This window comes from Cygnus atratus, chromosome 1, assembly GCF_013377495.2.
Source record: "Cygnus atratus isolate AKBS03 ecotype Queensland, Australia chromosome 1, CAtr_DNAZoo_HiC_assembly, whole genome shotgun sequence".
NCBI classification, from domain to species: Eukaryota; Metazoa; Chordata; class Aves; order Anseriformes; family Anatidae; genus Cygnus; species Cygnus atratus.
This window is the reverse complement of record NC_066362.1, coordinates 49,455,015-49,473,408: the sequence shown is the minus strand read 5'-3', so window position 1 is coordinate 49,473,408 and position 18,394 is coordinate 49,455,015. Positions and strand designations below refer to the sequence as shown.

Sequence of the window (18,394 nt, the reverse complement as noted above, 5' to 3'; positions counted from 1 at the left end):
CAAATGTCAAGTTAAACCTTCATGAGACTGATAAATAGACTGAAGATTCAGTGCTGTTGTCATGATGGCTACATAGTCATCATTGTTGGTTACAATAGGTACAGTTGTTATAGCTGGGAAAATGTAAGGGGAAAGGCTGTGAAATATAGTAACATGAAGTGCTGTACTAAACTTAACAGAAGTATTCTAAGACAATTGTTCAAGAAGCTGGATTTGTACAGAATGCAGATTACATGAAATATCATGCCTGTAAATCCTGTAAAAAAAAAAAAAAAAGTCATCTAAAAATGGAGTAATATTCTGATCATAGGTTTGATTACTGAACATACCAGTCCACTTGATTTGAATACACTAATTTGGCGATGTGAACCTATTATAACTTGTATGTACCTATTGCATCAGGCATTACTTTAACAGTTTTAAAAAAAAGTATCCTTTGCTACGTAAAATAGCCTTTTTGTTAAGTTGAAGAAAGCAGCTTGATAAATAAATAAATAAATAAAATCTTCAAATCCCTTGAGAAGAACAATGAAGAAGAAATTATACCTTTTTATTAAGAAACCTTGTGTGAAAAAATGAGATTGGGTCTCTGAAGTGCAAGTACAACAGCAATGGCAAATTGGCTTTATTTAGTAAGGTAGTGGTTGTCCATCTGCTTTTTCTTTAAGACAGGGTTTGCAAATATGTCTTCTTGTTGCTTTTGGGCAGAAAAAAACATTCAGATGAAGCCACAAGTGGACATGGTTTCATGATTTTTATTGCCTAGGGTGAAAAGACATTTGAGGTTGAGTATCCTGTAAGTATTAGGTCATCCACTGATTTACAGCTTTACTTCTGCAGTTTTCTAGACAAAGGAAAACAAAACCAGTATCCTTTCCTTTGAAAATGTACTTTACATGTACCTTTCGTGAAACAATATTTCAACAAAAGAAAGAGAGCTTGATGACTTGAGGCAATATGTTACTTACAGATACTTTATTTTTAATTGTCTTCTGCCTGTATTGCTTACTTTCAGACTACATCCTCTATATGCTTATACAGCTTGGTATTGGCTGAAATAGGAATAAAATGGTTTGAGCTTTCTTAAAAGAAACTCCTCTTTTTTAGGGTTTCCCACTGCAAATAGAGAGCATGATATTACAACTAAAAGGTTTTGTTATGGAAGGCTGTCATGGAATCATAACAAGTTTATCGGTGTTTGGAAACTTGTGTTTTCCACTGATGGCAATGGCTGCTTGTCTGGATTTCTCAGCTGAGCAGTCTCCATAGTTATTTTTCCACCACAGCTAGTAGAGTATGATAGCACTGTCTAAGCTACACGTCTCAGTGAAGCCCGATTGCCTTTTCAGGGCTGGCTAGCTTTGCTTTCTTAACATCTGGAGGGAGTGTTATATGATTCTGACTTCAGCATAAATCAGATTTATTGCAGTTTGCATGTAGTGATTTGTATTTATGTACCAAAGTTTAGATTTGAGGATATTACATAAAATCCCAGACTGTATCATTAAACAGTTACACTACAGTATTTATTAACCAGTTTTCTACTGAAAACAAGTTTTTCATGTATTCATAAGTTGGAGTTGTATTTCTGGCATATATATATATTTGTTATAATAATTACAGAATGTTCCAGAAGGGCTATGAAACTGGTATGTTTCCACAATCTCTTTATGTAACACTTACTATATGTACAGCATATATCTGCTTTTCAAGGATATTGCAATAAAATGTGCAAATTATAATCTCTTTAAGGCAATGACTTTTCACTCCAAAAGCATTGCTAGCAGTCAGCAATGAAAAAACACAGCAAGATACATATAGCTTGTGGTCACAAGGTACATCAAATGTGATCACTGTTACAAGTCTCCTTTCCCTGAAGGAATTTCTTCATTGAATGTCCTGAAGAAAGAAAGCCTATTGAATAGTCTTGGTAATTTTCTCTGCAGAGTCAGAAAATGTGCAAATTAGAGGTTGCCAAAAATATTTCACTGGTGCACACACAGACTAAGACCTTGTCCTTGTCTTTAAAAAGCCAAAGAGTCTCAAGTCTAGCAAGTAGAGTAGAGACATGTCAAGTGATGAAATCAAATGTGAATGTAAAAGCTTTTCTCTGCTAAAAAAGAACACAGCCTTTAGATGAATATTAGCAAACCCTACTATGTCATATTGCTACAATCAGCATCTCTCTGGGAAATAAGAATACATTAGTTCAGGTCAATATCTGCACTCCCATCAGACAAAATTATCTAACTGTCTTTGTCTGGTAATGATAATGACATTGCTAGCCTCCAGGGAGTTGACGTCACACAACTAAGCAACTCAGGAAGAGCAGAGTACATAAGTGAACCAGCAAAGACCTACACGGCTATGGACTGATTCAACTGATGGATGCTGCACTAATGCTGCCATGCAAAAATCCAAATGTGCTTCAAGCTTCAAGATAAGAAAATGGGTAAATAGCAAATGAGTGTTTTAGGTATATAACCAGTAGTAAGTGACCCATATGAAAGGAAACACGTAAAGAACAGAAAGGTGTCTGAATCAAATCTACTGTGCTCCATTCATTCTCAGATGTACATGTGTGAATGGTGTATCTACATTTGTGATGGTTAATGTTCCTTTCCACTGTAAATAATGGAAATCCTCTGCCTCACCTCTTCTGCTGTTAATAACTCTCTACTTATGTACCTGCCTACCTAGTTATGAATATCCACAGGTCTTCCAAATACAGCTAGGAAAATGGAACTAAATGTCAAAGCCTGTGAGTAAAGTGTGCCAACTGTATTATTAGCATTAAGGTAAAGGTGGCATGTGATTTTTTTTTGCCATTAAATAAAGAATGAATATGCACTATTTGTTTTATAAGAAAGGAACTGCGAGTTTATCAGTGTGATTACAGGGGTTAAGGTAGGAGGATTTTTTCATGTTTGTTCAAGGGTTTACATGAAGCTAATTCTCTCTGTGTATTGCATTTATTTAATTAAAAGAGAGGCTCAGTCAATATTGCTGTAGCAAAGCCAAGGCATGTCTGAACTCATTAAAGTAGGTTTTGTACATTGACAATGATGAAAGACCTGCTGCTGGTGCTGCTGCAAGTCCATTTAGGTTTTATTTGACATCATGTTACTTTGCTTGTGCTGTCAAAGCCTGTATATGAAGTAGAATACCATGAAAAAAGAGTAGATCTGAAAAGGAACCAGGGATTTCTCAGGTGCTACACGGACACTACCTCATTTGCCTATACTGTTGCCTGGCTTTCAGTACAGCAGGTTTGGGCAATCTGCTTTTAGCTCCCTTGGCTCCCTTAACCATCTCAAAATGGTGCCTGTTCTCTCTCCACAGTTTCCTCCAAATAGCTGCATGTGGGAGGAGATACCTGCAATACAGCTTCTTCTACCCGCAATCCACCTCACATATGTTTGAGATGGGAAAAAGTGGGGCAGTTGCAGGCATCCTAACTCATCTTCAACTTGTGAAAGGAATTAGCTGTGCTGAAGCTAAACTTCTGCTGTGGATGATTTTCAGCCCACTGGACTGCCAGGAAGAACTGCCGTTAGTGGATGTTGCTTACCTAATATAATGACTGTGTAGTCAGGTTTTTGTAGGGCATTCATAAAGGCTGACTTAGCCCACTCAGGCTCATGTCTCCAGACTGTCTCTATAGCCAGGGCAGAGGCAGTAGGGCATGCAGGAGCATCACAGGATTCTGTTTCTTTCCACTGGCTGCAGAGGTGATTAGCCTCACTGGGCTAAAGTTAGCTTCCATGAAAACTCTTTTAGTTGGACTTTTATCAAAATGACTGCTTCAGGGTTGAGCAGATTAAATTCCTATAGCTGCATTTTGACATGCTGTTTTGCTTTATTTCTCTCTGCACAGTGCCGCTTAAGCACTGCCCAGAATTTTTAGAAGCTTCAGATCTGATGTGATTCATCCATTTTGAACAGCTTTTCAATGTTAGCCAGAGAAGATCCATTTTATTCCCTCTTTTCACCTCCAAATTAGATGAAAAGGTCTGTCTGTGTTCATCATCTGTTTGTTCATCAGTTCCCTTTAATGACTTCTGAGCACTTTGGTTATTTTCAGCCCCATTTACAAGACAGTAGAAGTCTCAAAAATGTTAGTTCACTCAAAAACAAACAAAACAAAACAAAATAACAACACTAATAACAAATAACACCAACAACAAACAGCAGAAGGAAAGCTGAGGGAATGGGGTTTGGTTAGCCTGGAGAAGAGTGCACCAAGAGTGGCAAGACACCATCCCTCTGGTGCCTACAAGGAGGCCATCAAAGAGCCAGACTCTTTACAGTGATGCATAGCAGAAGTACAAGGGGAGTAACCCGAATGGGAGAGCTTCAGGTGTGATATTGAGGAGCTGTTTCCCGAGGAGGACGGTCAAGTAGCGGCACAAGGGCCCAGAGCAGCTCTGCATTCATGGGAGGTTTCAACAACAACCTGAATGAAGCCCTGAACAGCTTGGTGTGACCCGGAGGTGACGCTGCTCTAAGCAAGGGGTTGCACTAGAGACCTTCTGAGGTCCCTTCCAGCCTGGATTATTTTGTGATTCTGAATTTTATCCATAGAGGGCGTTAAGCACTGCTAAGTTTAGGCATTAGTGGCTAACCAAATCCAAGATGAGAACTCAATATTTTTTTCATGATATGCAAGAGGAAATATTTAAAGATCTATCTGTCTGTCTGTCTGTCTATCTATCTATCTATCTATATATCTATCTAAGAAATTCAACTACATAACTACATCAAATTACAAATTTATATGCAATAACCTGGAGAAGTAAAGAAATGGTATTTGAATGTTGTGCCCCTGTGAATCTTAGCACTACACATGACAGAAGTGTTTTTAGATCCATTTTTGCAACGGTGTTCTGGGATTCAAGATCCTTGCCTTCAGCATTGTCTCCATATGATTACTTTCTGCTTGCCAGTGTTAGCCTTAGCTACAGATGGTTTATAGTCTCTTGACAGCTGGCTGCTGAGTCCAACACATTTTGATGACAGAAATCCCTACCAGCTTCACCAAGGCCATGATTTCACCCTGTGTGCCCAGATAGGGGAAGCCCAAACCCTGCTGCTGGCACTAAGCCACAATAACAACAGCATCATCCAAACACCAAAAGAAAAGATTGTGCAGGATATCCATAACTTTAACAAAAGAAGCAGTAACAACATGATTCTGCATCTAGTATCAGGCCCTGCTGTGGTCTCAGTTCCATTTCATCTGCCAGCTCTTTCCTCAAAGGGCACATTTTGACTGAAGAGGAATCAATCCCTCTGATTTAAACTCGGTAAAATGTTTCCCCTGAGGCACAGTCTGGCCTTCAGACTGACCTGACATGGTCACTCTTCTGTATGCTAGAGATCCACTCTAGCATATGTGTTCACAACAAAGTGAGGATTTCCAGGGCTGCTCCAGAATTCTTGTTTTGGCAGAAAAAGCCAGCAGAGGCTTGCCCATAATGCTACACTGATGAAGCTACACTATATGCAGGACATGAGGCTGCTCTGCCCAGTGAGGTTGCTCCCATGCCTTGTGGATATAGTCATAGAATCCTAGAATATACTGAGTTGAAAGGGACCCACAAGGATCATTGAGTCTAACTCCTGGCTCCACACAGGACCACCCAAAAATCAAACCAAGCTGAAAGCTGCAATGAGGTCTCCGCTCAGTCTCCCCTTGTCTAAGCTGAACAAACCAAGTATTCTCAGCTGCTTCTCATATGTCTTGCCCTCTAGACTCTTCACTTCCTCATAGCCTTCCTTTGGACACTCTCTAATAGCTTTATGTCCTTATACTGCAGCGTCCCAAACTGCACACAGTACAGAGGAGAGCAGGAAAATCCCTTCCCATGACCAGCTAGCAATATTGTGCTTGATGCACCCAGGGTATGGTTGGACCTTTTGGCTGCCAGGAACACTGTTGACTCATGTTCACATGTCAGTTTATACGTGCTAAAACTGTTTTAATAGAATGGACAAGCAAGCATTTCAAATCTTGGTAATAAATTAAGAAAAATCTATTTTTTTATTTCTTAAATACTCATCCAAAAAGATTATTAGGGTGCTTAGTCCATATTACTTTCCAATTGCATTCACATCACAAAATTGTTCTGACTTGAAATCTTTATGGTACTTAGTAATTTTTGTGTGTTAAATGCATTTTTTCCCTCAAAAAATATCCTTTGGAATTAAGAAAAGGAAATTTATATCTAAATGAGATATTTTTCTGCAGTTTTGCTTTTAAAGAGTCTGCTTACATCTTTTGGCAAATATTTTTACAAACTAGCTGCAGAAAACAAAAAAAGCTATTTAATATTTTATTTTAATGTAACACTATATTTGAATGATTATTTGGATGGCTTTCCTATGCTACCCCATGTAGCACATACATGCGTGTCAAATACCTTCATTACAATCAGTCTTAAGAAAAAAATGGTGTGCCTCAAGCAAAAACTTAAAAAAAATGTAAAAAAAAAGTTGAAACAAGCAATCTGGTCACTGTTTATCTACACACAGGCACACATGCCCCACATTCCTACTGACATACATTTATCTTTTCCCTACTGACTCCTTTCTTTTCTGGTTCTTCATGTTGGTTATAGTTGTTTTCATTATATTTTTTCTATTTTTATCCTACATTTACTAAGTGATTTATAACCAAAATCATGATCCCTGTCCTAAACAATTTGCATGCTGATTAGACTAATGCGCCACAGGATACTGATGTACTTCACTGATTTCTACAATAAAACCCAAAATGATTCATTGTGTAACAATTCCTTCAGGTCATTAGATTACTGTGGCAGGTGCTGTTTTATCTGCAAATTCCAACAAAAAATAGTTTCCTGCAATATGAGATTATGATGATGGGAAAATTATAATGCTTGGAATATTTCTGCAACATATGTCAGCTACTTTATTTCCATGGGTTGGACAAGAAAGTGAAGAACCCATAGAAGAATGTACTGGTTTTGAGAAAAGAGGAAAAAATGCTTCTGAAGAATTTGATATAGAGTTGATGTTATGTATATTCTAAATACAGTGTTAGCCTAATGTAATTCTGGAAGTTAATAATATCACTGTTAATGGAGTCAAACTCAAAATATTGGTGATAGAATGAAAAGAAGAAATGCTTTCACCAGATTTCTGTTTTCTAATATCTGTATGTGCATAGAGATCTATGTACTCCACACATATATATACGCACGTAGAATACATGGTGGAATAGATCTATTAATGGAAAAGGCAATAGATATTTGCCCACATCTTATGTCTAAAACTTAGAAGATATAACAGAAAGGAAAATATACTTTCCAGGCTGACCTCCTGTGCCCATCACCATGGTATCTCAATATGTTCACAAGAACATTAATTGCTGTGCCTGTTCTTTCTCACACGCAGTTCTTTTTAACTCTCCCTTCTTTTCCTGTGCAAGACTTAGGAGATGGAACTGGATTCATTTCTAAATATTATTATAGAGTGGCTGGGGATATTTGGTTTGTTCAACTTGAAGAGGAGACTGAGGGGCAACCTCATCATGATTTACAGCCTCCTCATGAGAGGGAGCGGAGGGGCCAGCACTGATCTCTTTGCTCTGGATCCAAGCAACAGGACCCAAGGGAACAGCTTGGAGCTGTGACAGGGGAGGGTCAGGCTGAGTGTTAGGAAAAGGTTCTTCACCAAAAGTGTGTTGGGCACTGGAACAGGCTCCCCAGGGAAACAGTCACAACACCGAGCCTGCCGGAGTTCAAGGAGCATTTGAACAACAGTCTCAGACTTATGGCTTGATTTTGAGTGGTCCTGTGTGGAGCCAGGAGCTGGACTTGATGATCCTTGTGGGTCCCTTCCAAATAAGGATATTATGTGGTCCTATGATTTTATAATATGCAATGCAGTTTTCTTAATGAGTCACATAAAGAAAAGACAGATTTCATTTTGATTGTGGGGTAGCTTAGTTCTTGTGAGGTTGTGTCTCACAGTCTTTCAGAGATTTACAAGGAAACATGAAATTGGACAAAATAAGGACCTTCAGGATCTGAGCATCATTGCCACTGGGGAAACTAAAATCTGTTTATGGAAACCAGATTTTGCAGTGTTGGCTCTGCTATATCCATAATGTCATAGCAGCATTAGAGTATGCTCAGTTCTGACAAGAAACTGGGAAGACCTGTAACGCTTCCTTAACCCAGTGTTAGCCACACGGGTCTCTCTCTGAAGTGTAGCAAGCTGAAGTGCATGTGCTTCCAGTGTCCCAGATGGTTCTTGTACAATCCCTATAACCTTCAGAATTTTATTTCCTTCCTGCTTTTCCTTCCAAAATGCCACTGACTATGAATAACTTAATTTGCCTGCCAGAGTTCTCTATCACTTTCTCCAGCCTTAAAAGAGTAACTTTCTAACACTGTGTTTCAATGTCTTCTGGCAGAATACTCTCCATCTGCTTTTTAGATGTGTGAGTGTGGGAGGGGCAGAGGAGGCTGGGATAGCGGGGGTGGTGTCAGGGAAAGATGCCAAGACATACTGCTCTCACTGAGATGATCTACTGCTTCCTTTCTGTTTCCACACAGCTTGATACACTGCTCGCGCTTCCCTTAGGTGTGGCCGCTGTTCCTCACATTTCCCCGATGTAAGGATAAAAAAAAAAAGAGAAGAAGAAAGTGAATTCCTCTACAGATAACTTTCAGATTCTATAGGGATCAGAACAGTTTGTGAAATACAGCTTTTATACAGTTATTCTGGGCTTTTCTTTGAACCTTGCAGTGTAACTAACATGAAAAGTGTTTGAAGTAAGAGCACTGCTCTGAGTGGACAGAGAGAGCAGGAGAAGAACATGGATACCCAGAAGGAAGTGGAGCTGGACACCATCCCTATAAAAGTATATAACTTGCAACGTCATTCTGTGAACAGGGAGTACAAGGAGTCTTCTGGTTATCACAAAAGGAAAATAACATAAGCAGCAACAGTTTTCCAAGATACAAAGAGGAATAACATAAGTTTATCTGCCATGTGGATTTTAATGATTTGGCTTTTCAGTGAAGATACACATACTACAAGAAGTTTTTCTGCATTTGGACTGGGGGTCATAAAGCTGATAAATCTTCCCTTAACTCTAGACATGTCTTTGGAGTGATTTTCTGGAATGTTACGTAACTAATAGGAAGTTCTGAAGACATCCTGAAGTAGCCTCTAAGATCGCATTGTAATAGTTATGTAAGAAGAAGCAGATACTTTGATTAGTTTGTGAAGTTCAAGAAACATGACAGCAGGCATTATGCTTAGCATGGAACATATTAATGGTGGATTAAATAATACAGTACCCTCTTGTGAAACACCAGTCAGGCAGTGTGTTGCTTGTTGCTGTACCTAATGTGGTGCACCCCATCACATGCAACCACGAGTACTAAGCTAGGCTGTGCATGGCCTTTATGTAAACAGGGACCACTCAGAAATCCCACCCACACTTGCCACAAGACAAGGAACTGAACTTGTTCTGTGGAGCACCATTAGATCATGGAAACTGAATGAAAAAAGCTTTGTGCAGCTCTGATGTTGAGGCATAGCAAGGAAAAAGGCTGTTGATTGGTCAGTTTCCTTTGAAATCTTATGCATTTATTCCTTCTGATTTCTATTAAACTCAGTAACATTTCATCCAAGTTTTATAGTTTCTCAGTGGATAACTGGCTATTAAACATAGTAGTGTTTTATACAGACCATGTATTTTCTTTAGTAGATAATAGCTTTAGCCTATCTGTATGACTGACAGGGAATTGGATAAGAATCTCCAGTTCTTGGAAGATACAATGTAAAATTATCTCACTGAGATGTTCATGGAATAAAAGCCTGATTTTTTTTTCTTTTTTTTTTTCTTTCCTTTTTTTTTTTTTCATTAAAGCTGAATTAGCAAGTTTTACCATTACAAAATAGTGAATTTATTTGCTGATATCTATTTGTTAATGTTATACAGTGGATATTTTAAAGCTTTTCTTACTCTGTAGTCTTAACTGTGTTTGACTGTTGAAAATCTACATACAGCTGACTAATTAATTTATACTTTGTCAAAGTTAGGAAACACTTTGAATAGCAATTCAGAAGAACTTCATGCACTGCTTAAGATAGATTGTTGCTCCATGTACCTTGCAGTGTGTACAAGATAAAGGCAGAATCTACAGCTATGTTCTATTTTGCATTAAATTGTAGGGTTCTTTTTTTTTTTTTTTTTTTTTTTTCTTTTTGAGCATACACCACCAAGCATGCTAATGAACCAGTCTAAGAATCAGCTGTACTAACAGTTAATGAGAATTCAAAGAGATTTATTTAGCCTAGCATCATCATTTCAGTGAAGATTCAAAGAGGATTAATTTGATTTATGTCAAAATGGAGGAGTCTTTATATAACCTGCAGTCAAACTTTCATGAATATATTTATGCAGACTCACAGGATTCTTTAAATTCATGTGTAAAAGGCTATGGAAGAAGAAGACAATATTTATTTATATGCAAATTATTCTTTTTGTGTAGAAAATCTATTTCAGATTTCAGATGTGTTCATATCTCTCCTCTTTGCAGTGCTTGAGAACTTACAGGATAAAATTTGGAGCTGCTGAAATAATTAAGTTTTGTATTTGATTTTAATGGGCTACAGAATTCATCTACAAAAACTGATGGGTAGACATCACTGAGAAAAACTGTACAACGTAATACTTAAGGGCAGTCTAACATATTTCAGATCAGCTTTTCTTTCTGGGATACATGTCACATACACAGAGTACACATAAGTGTAGCAAAAACATTTTATCTGCTCTCTTTTGGAGAAGCTGGATGACTCACATCTTTCTCATACCCAAGTAAAAAACTCACGCTAATAACACCATTACACTGCACCAAAGCCTCATGTACAACTCTAGGATATATGGAAAAGATAGATGATTCCAGCATCAGCAGGATTTGTAAACACATTACTGTTCCTCAAACACCATATCATTACCATTTCCAGGAACTGTGCATGGCATCCTGAAGTGGCTTTTCATATGCCATTTCCATTGTCCTTCATGCTCTACTGCTTTCACACAATGACCCCATATCATGCATGATGATACTGTGAGTCACAGATGGCTTTAATACAAAAAGCCTTGTGTTAAGCCATTTTCTTCATGTACACATTGGAATCCAAATTATGCATGAGTAACTGTACTTTTGTTGGACAACTTGTGATACCTAAACTTCAAATTCATAAGATTATTCAAGCATGGCCAGAAAAGAAAGAAAATGTAATATGCAGTATCAAGTGGCCTGACCAGCTCTTACAATGTCCTTCTTCTTTTTATTTAAGTATTTTATTTTATTTTATTTTATTTTATTTTATTATTTTATTTTAATTTGTTGTCTAGTAGGGTTTTTTAAACAATGGGGAGAATGATGTCCAATGTACATGAATGCAGTCCTTTCTCTGGTCTGGAGCTCTTTCCAAGGCTTTAGGTGTGTTTATTACTGGTAGCAGATGTTAATACAAGACCATCCATGAGAAACAAAAGTGCTTTACTAGTTTTAAATACTCACATGTATGTGCTTACTATGTTATCAGAATAAACATGTGCAGAGTGATACAGCATTTTTGGCCGCAGAACTGTAAAAGAACAATGAGCACACAAAAAGTATGCAAAGTTGAGCTAGTGCAGATTCTGTGGTCATCAAGAGACATTCTGCAACACATCAGTGGCAGCAAAGTCTGCTGAGCTACAGCCACTTCAAAATCCCATAAGAAATTTCAGGAAAAAAAAAAAAAAGAGATATTTTTAACAGAATAATATCTATTTCTCTCTATTTCTCCCTAAACTGAAACTGAGTCTGAAAAACAATGGTAGAAAATTCAGTAACTCCAGCAGGATGGATGAAGTCTGGTTTCCCATTGATCTGTGTTCTCTGATCTTCATACCCTACTCACCAGCATTTGGCCCAGAAGGCCAACGGCATCCTGGCCTGCATCAGAAGTAGTGTGGCCAGCAGGACGAGGGAAGTGGTTGTCCTCTTGTATGTGGCACTGGTGAGACTGCACCTTGAATATTGTGTTCGGTTTCGGGCTTCTTACTGCAAGAAGGATATTGAGTTGCTTGAGTGTGTGCAGAGTAGAGCAACAAAGCTGGTAAAGGGACTAGAAACCTAGACTTATGAGAAATGACTGAGGGAACAGGGGCTGCTTAGTCTGGAGAAGAATAGGCTGAGGGGAGACCCCATCGCTGTCTATAGCTACCGGAAAGGAGGTTGCAGTGAGGAGGGTGTCAGTCTCTTTTCTCAGCTGACAAGAGATAAGATGTGAGGATACAATCCCAAATTGCATCAGGTGAGGATTAGATTGGCTATTGGGAAGAGTTTCTTCATGGTGTGTTTGTGTGTGCATGTGATCAAGCATTAGAACAGGCTGTTTAGGGAAGTGGTGGAGTCCTTGACCCTAGGGGTACTTAGATGTGTGGAAATGGCACTAGGGGATATGGTTTAGGGATGGGACTTGGTAGGTCAGGTTGATGGCTGGACTTGATAATCTTGAAAACTTTTTCTGACATAGATAATTTTATGCTTCTATGATTCTATGATATTTCTCCACATCTGCAAGCCTCTTTTCTGATAGCTCTCCTCCTTCCCTGTCCCAGGGTTCCTGAATGAGTGTTTTGGAACTGCTGATCCTTGGGGGCTACTGGCAGTCCACAGAAATCCAGATGTTTGTCAATAAAGAAAAAAAAAATCCCCAAAGACTCTTACATGCAAACAGTCATAGAAAGCTGGGAAAACAGAAGCAGTTAATTGAAATTTAGAGCTGATCCCAGTTTCAGCTTGATGATGAATGAAAAATGATCTTTAGCAGTCCTGCACAAGATATTTTCTGAAATGGCTAGGCAAACCTTGAATTAAAACTATCTGAGAAATAATATGCTAGCCATAACAATTTCTTGACATGTTGTTTATCTGTCATATTAGGCAAGAGCACTGCTTGCTGTGGTGGGTTTAGACCTACCTGCAAACTGGCTGACTATCTAGTGAAGAAGAGCCGATAGGTGCTTCAGCAGGGAAAGTTTATTGCCTGTGGCTGAGTCCATGTTTCACCCTCACTGGTACCAGTCTGAGTCTCTCTCTCTTCTCTAGACATCAGTTTTTAGAAAACTTACAGGAACATGATATCTTTCAGACCTTTTCTTTTTGTCATCTTGCAACTGTCTAACTAATTAGGCAATTATTAGCTGGTACTGATGGATGAATTCAAAGACCTTATTTGCTAAAAAGAAATAATAAAAAAATCCCAGTTAAAAATAGAATTATAACTATGTTCCAGGTGCCATTTTCGGCATGACCTTAATTAAAGGCTCACTTTGGTGTGTAGCATATACATACTAAGCAATCAGATCCTTTTAATGTGAAGAAGTCTACATTCAATTTCAATGAAACAGGAGAAATTAAAATCTGCACAGAGTAGTTAATGTTGAGTTGGTCTAAACATTGACTGTTACTGCAAAATGCAGGTTATATGTTCACTCAGTTGTGCTATGATAAATCTGTTACATAAAGTCAGGTCATGTGAATGTGATGCCATTAAATGTGATAGGTTATAAAATCAGCTCTGAACAAAAATCCATTACAGTTTCTCATTCTTGCCTTGACAAGGAATATAATGTTTGTGGTGGTCTGCATTATCTTTGATCTGAACATATGGTGATATTATTTTCCCTGTTAAAAGAATGAATGTACTCTTCCTTGATCCAGATTTTAATTCTAAACAGCAGTCATCTATATTCCATTATGTTATAATGTGTATATATTACAGATATTGAAAAACTAATTTTAGGCTATACAGCCTGTAGTCAGTAGGATGGTAGCAGTATGAGGCTCAGCACAAACTAACCACTTGTATACTTTGCTTTTTCAGCTTTTAATCTGTCACTGAACCCAACATTTTCCCTGTCATTTGTAACTGAATTAGCTAGTATGAAGCTAATGCCACGTATTTCCTGTCACATATAATGCAAGAGCATTGTAATCAGTAAAACATAGGATGGAAACCCCCCAAAGGTTGTGCCTTATCTTTCTGGAGAAAGCTAAATATGGGAACAAATATCTTGACAAATCAGACAGTGCTACAACTGTTTAACAAAAGGAATTCCCTTTTATTTCTGTTGTCTCACTACTGTGTGAGAGAAGTGGCAGGTGTCCCTCATATATACCATCTATGCTTCCAAATCTGAGATCCATGTCCTGTGAGACAAGAAAGAAATATTACATAACTGAGATCATATCCTCCCTAGAGTGACTTAACAGAATCACATCAGTTTCCAGAAGCCTGGAAATAAAAAGATTTAAATAAAACATTTCTTTCTTTTTCTAGAAGGAGAGAAAAAATAATCATTGCATAAAAACAAACAAACAAGCAAACAAACAAACAAGCAAACAAACAAACAAACAAACAAAAACAAAACTTAGGACCGTATTAGAGATATTGGAAATTTTTGAGGCAACTTACCTTAGTGACATAGTTTTCGAAGCATCACATATCGGATGTTTCTGCAGTTTTTTTCTGGAAAACACGTGACCCAAAAATAAATAAGTAATAATAAACATTCTTAAATCAACCTTGAGCTCAAGCTTTTTCAGTGGCTATTCACAGCAGAACTCTGAATATTTTTGATGGTGTTCAATGAAAGGAGTTATATTCTTCTCTAAGAAAGTATGTCATAGAATGTTTATGGAATATTTAACATGATCCTGTGCCATATAAGTAAACTGTAGAAAGAATAATATATAAATTACCAGGAGAGAACATTTATCCACTTATTTCTCTCTTGAATTTCCTTTTATCATATACTGTGGATGGTATCAAGTTCTAATTTGCTATATTTATAATCTGTTCTTTTTCTAGAGGTAAAAGATGAGACATGAGTAATGTTCTAGGTATGGAGATTTGCTAAGCAAATTATCTGTAAGGCTTCACATAATAATATTCCTTTGATTTTTAGACTGTGGCCCCACTTTTAAAAAGCGTATGCTGCACATGGAAATACTTCATAACTCTTTGGAAGTGAAATGAAAGTATATTTTAAGATTTGAAAATGTCAGGAAATCCTGATTTATTTAATTTTTTTTTTCCTCAATTAATGCAAAGGAAAAGATTTACAGCTGAAAAGTGAAGGTTTTGTATAATTAAGTAATGCATGGAATAAGAAATCAGATGTGTAATACGAACCTTTAGATGCCAACTGATCTCTCTGAAGGAACTAGAAAACAACATGAATCACAGGTTACCTGGGCTGTATTTTCAATGAATGCATTACTCCCCACTCTAGGAATTCTGCTCTTGTCTGTGGTATTCAGGAAATCACATACTCCACTCCCACCTCATCCACTTATGGATGGGAAATTTAATCTGGAGAAAGGATGTAATGCACCCATTCTGAGTGGTATTACATTCCCTCATGTCTGGTTAACATGTCTTGCTCAAAAGCGCAAAGATAGCTCAATTAATTTAAACTTACAAAATACTCTGCCCCAGTCCTTACAGACAGTCCAGACCAGTAAGGCAGACGTATTTTTTTTTGCTCTTATGTGAGGTCTGCTTCCTTGGTTCATCTGGAGTCATATTTAATAAAACCTGGGTTATTTCGAGGGTTTTATATGACTGGTGGTGGTCTCACTTCCTTGAACTCTGCTAGAGAGACATTAAATTGTGGCATTTATTCTTCTGATAAAGGCTTTATTACAGGGCATTGGGAAGTGATTGATAGCATGTGGTGCCAGGAGGGTGGGTAGAAGTTCCTTGGATCAGATATCTACACTATGGTTTCCAGTGATCATAGGGACTCAGGTCTGAAAATTTCAGCGTTCCCGTATAGTCTTACATCCTGTTTCAGAAAGATGGGATGTTACCAGTGCAGGCAACAGCAAGAAACCTGTAAGATTCTGAAGCCACATTTCCCTGTCCCCTTCTTTCCATTTGCCTTGAAGGCCACACACAGATTTTCTTTCTACAGCAATGGTGAAGAAATTGCATGGTAATTTCAAAATGTTTCCTGGAACAAGAGAGCGAACAACATATTCAGATACAGATATGAACTGCAAAAACAGTATGTAACAGTTCATAAAGTGAAACAAACAGTGTTAAACCACCTTTTCTACAAGATCCCATCCAGTCAGCTGGGATGGCAGCGTTGGTTGCACTATCATCAATGACATCATCTTCTCTACATTTGCCCATGCACACACACATACACACCCCCACCCCCACCACTAGCAACAAACACAACTGGAGACTTTCAAATTAATAAGAGTTCCAAGTAGACATCTCAAGTTTTCTTTCATTGTGTAGAAATATCACCCCACGCAAATGTTTCAGGGCTATTATTTAACCATATTCTAGAAAAGAGAACAGGTAGTACTTAGAGTCAGTCTGAAAGGTATCTCCAGGTTGGTGACTTTCTAGGATGTCTGCTCCTTTCTATGAATCTGCTTTTCCTCTGGGATAGTCTGAACTGAATTATCTGAAACAATAATTGCGTTTGAAAACAGTTCACTACACTTTGACTAAAAAAAAAAAAAAATAATTTCCATATTTGTCTTTTCTTACCTCTGTTTATGTGTTGGAGTTCGGTCTTAATTGAAGTCCTGTTTTGTTGGTGTTTGGTTCTACTGTGACATTAACAACTTAAGATTGCTTTGAAATATGTACAGAGGTCCCGACACAGGTTATCACTTCCTATTTCTGATCTTTTTATTTCTGTAACATGCAAATGAACAGGAATACAAAATAAAGCCTAGCTCAGATCTCCTTATGCTTAATTGTTTATAGCTTCCCACCTACAGATAGGTAAAAATATACACTATGGAAAATAACACTTACCTGTCAGAACAGTCCACTTTTCTTAAAGCTACACTTGGGACATTTTCTACTATTTATTTTCACCAATTTTGGCAATATTGAGAACATTAGTGTGAGACATTGTCTGTACTAGTGTGTTCAAAATGTGTTTCGGTAAGCTCTGAGTCAGACTGAAAAAGGAAGACACCCTTAACCAGAAGCACCAGTACTGGCCAGAGGTTTATTCCTTAAAATTTATCAAAATAGAGTCAGTTTCCACCAAGTCAATAATAACTTTTATCATATGACTTGTAACTACACTGCTGAGATACTAAATTTATTTGATAGTCACATCCTTTCTTGGTCTCAGCTTCCATCCAAGTGATATTTCTCTTAATAGAAAACGTTTTAAATCCAGTAAAAGAGGTGATAGTTTTCATATTATAGAACTTGATGGTTTAGTCTTTGTCTCTGAGTTGATTTTTTGATTTTATTTATTCTGGACAGACTGGAGAGCCGGGCGATCACCAACCACATGAAGTTTAACAAAAGCAAGTGCCGGGTTCTGCACCTGGGACAGGGCAACCCTGGCTATATGTACAGACTGGGTGACGTGACGCTGGAGAGCAGCCCCACAGAGAGGGATCTAGGGGTTGTGGTTGACAGCAAGTTGAATATGAGCCAGCAGTGTGCCCTGGCAGCCAGGAGGGCCAACCGTATCCTGGGATGCATCAAGCATGGCATTGCTAGTCGGTCGAGGGAAGTGATTGTCCCACTCTACTCTGTGCTGGTGCGGCCTCACCTCGAGTACTGTGTGCAGTTCTGGGCACCACAGTACAAAAAAAGGACATTAAACTGTTGGAGAGTGTCCAGAGGAGGGCGACGAAGATGGTGAAGGGCCTAGAGGGGAAGACATATCAGGAGCGGCTGAGGTCACTTGGCCTGTTCAGCCTGGAGAAGAGGAGGCTGAGGGGGGACCTCACCACAGTCTACAACTTCCTTGTGAGGGGGAGTGGAGAAGCAGGTGACCTATTCTCTGTTATCACCAGTGACAGGACCCGTGGGCACGGTGTGAAGCTGAGGCAGGGGAAGTTTAGGCTGGACATCAGGGAGAGGTTCTTCACCGAGAGGGTGGTCGCACACTGGAACAGGCTCCCCAGTGAAGTAGTCACTGCACCAAGCCTGTCTGAATTTAAGAAGAGATTGGACTGTGCACTTAGCCACATGGTCTAAACTTTTGGGTAGACCTGTGCGGTGCCAGGAGTTGGACTTGATGATCCTTATGGGTCCCTTCCAACTCAGGATATTCTATGATTCTATGATTCTATTTGTTTATTGCTCTCCGGTGATTTTTTTTCTTTCTTCTTTCTTCTTTCTTCTTCTTCTTCTTCTTCTTCTTCTTCTTCTTCTTCTTCAATATAAAATGTATCACTTTTCGTTCTCTATATTTGCATTTTATAATTGGTCTTCAGGCTCATAGTCTATTGTTTCTGTTCCTTTCTCTAGTGTGCCAAATAAGGAATTTTAAAGTGTGTACTTTTTAATT

The 18,394-nt window shown here is 38.3% G+C and overlaps 1 long non-coding RNA gene across 1 annotated transcript; it reads right to left on the bottom strand.

Annotated features, from left to right (window-relative positions):
- Nucleotides 1-269: 269 nt before the first annotated feature.
- On the bottom strand, nucleotides 270-16,413 carry LOC118250484 (uncharacterized). The gene is made up of 5 exons (XR_004779459.2): nucleotides 15,944-16,413; nucleotides 15,241-15,271; nucleotides 14,521-14,574; nucleotides 11,959-12,101; nucleotides 270-762 (listed from the first exon to the last, which is right to left on the bottom strand). It is a non-coding gene; the product is annotated as an uncharacterized LOC118250484 (long non-coding RNA).
- Between the last annotated feature and the right edge of the window lie 1,981 nt (nucleotides 16,414-18,394).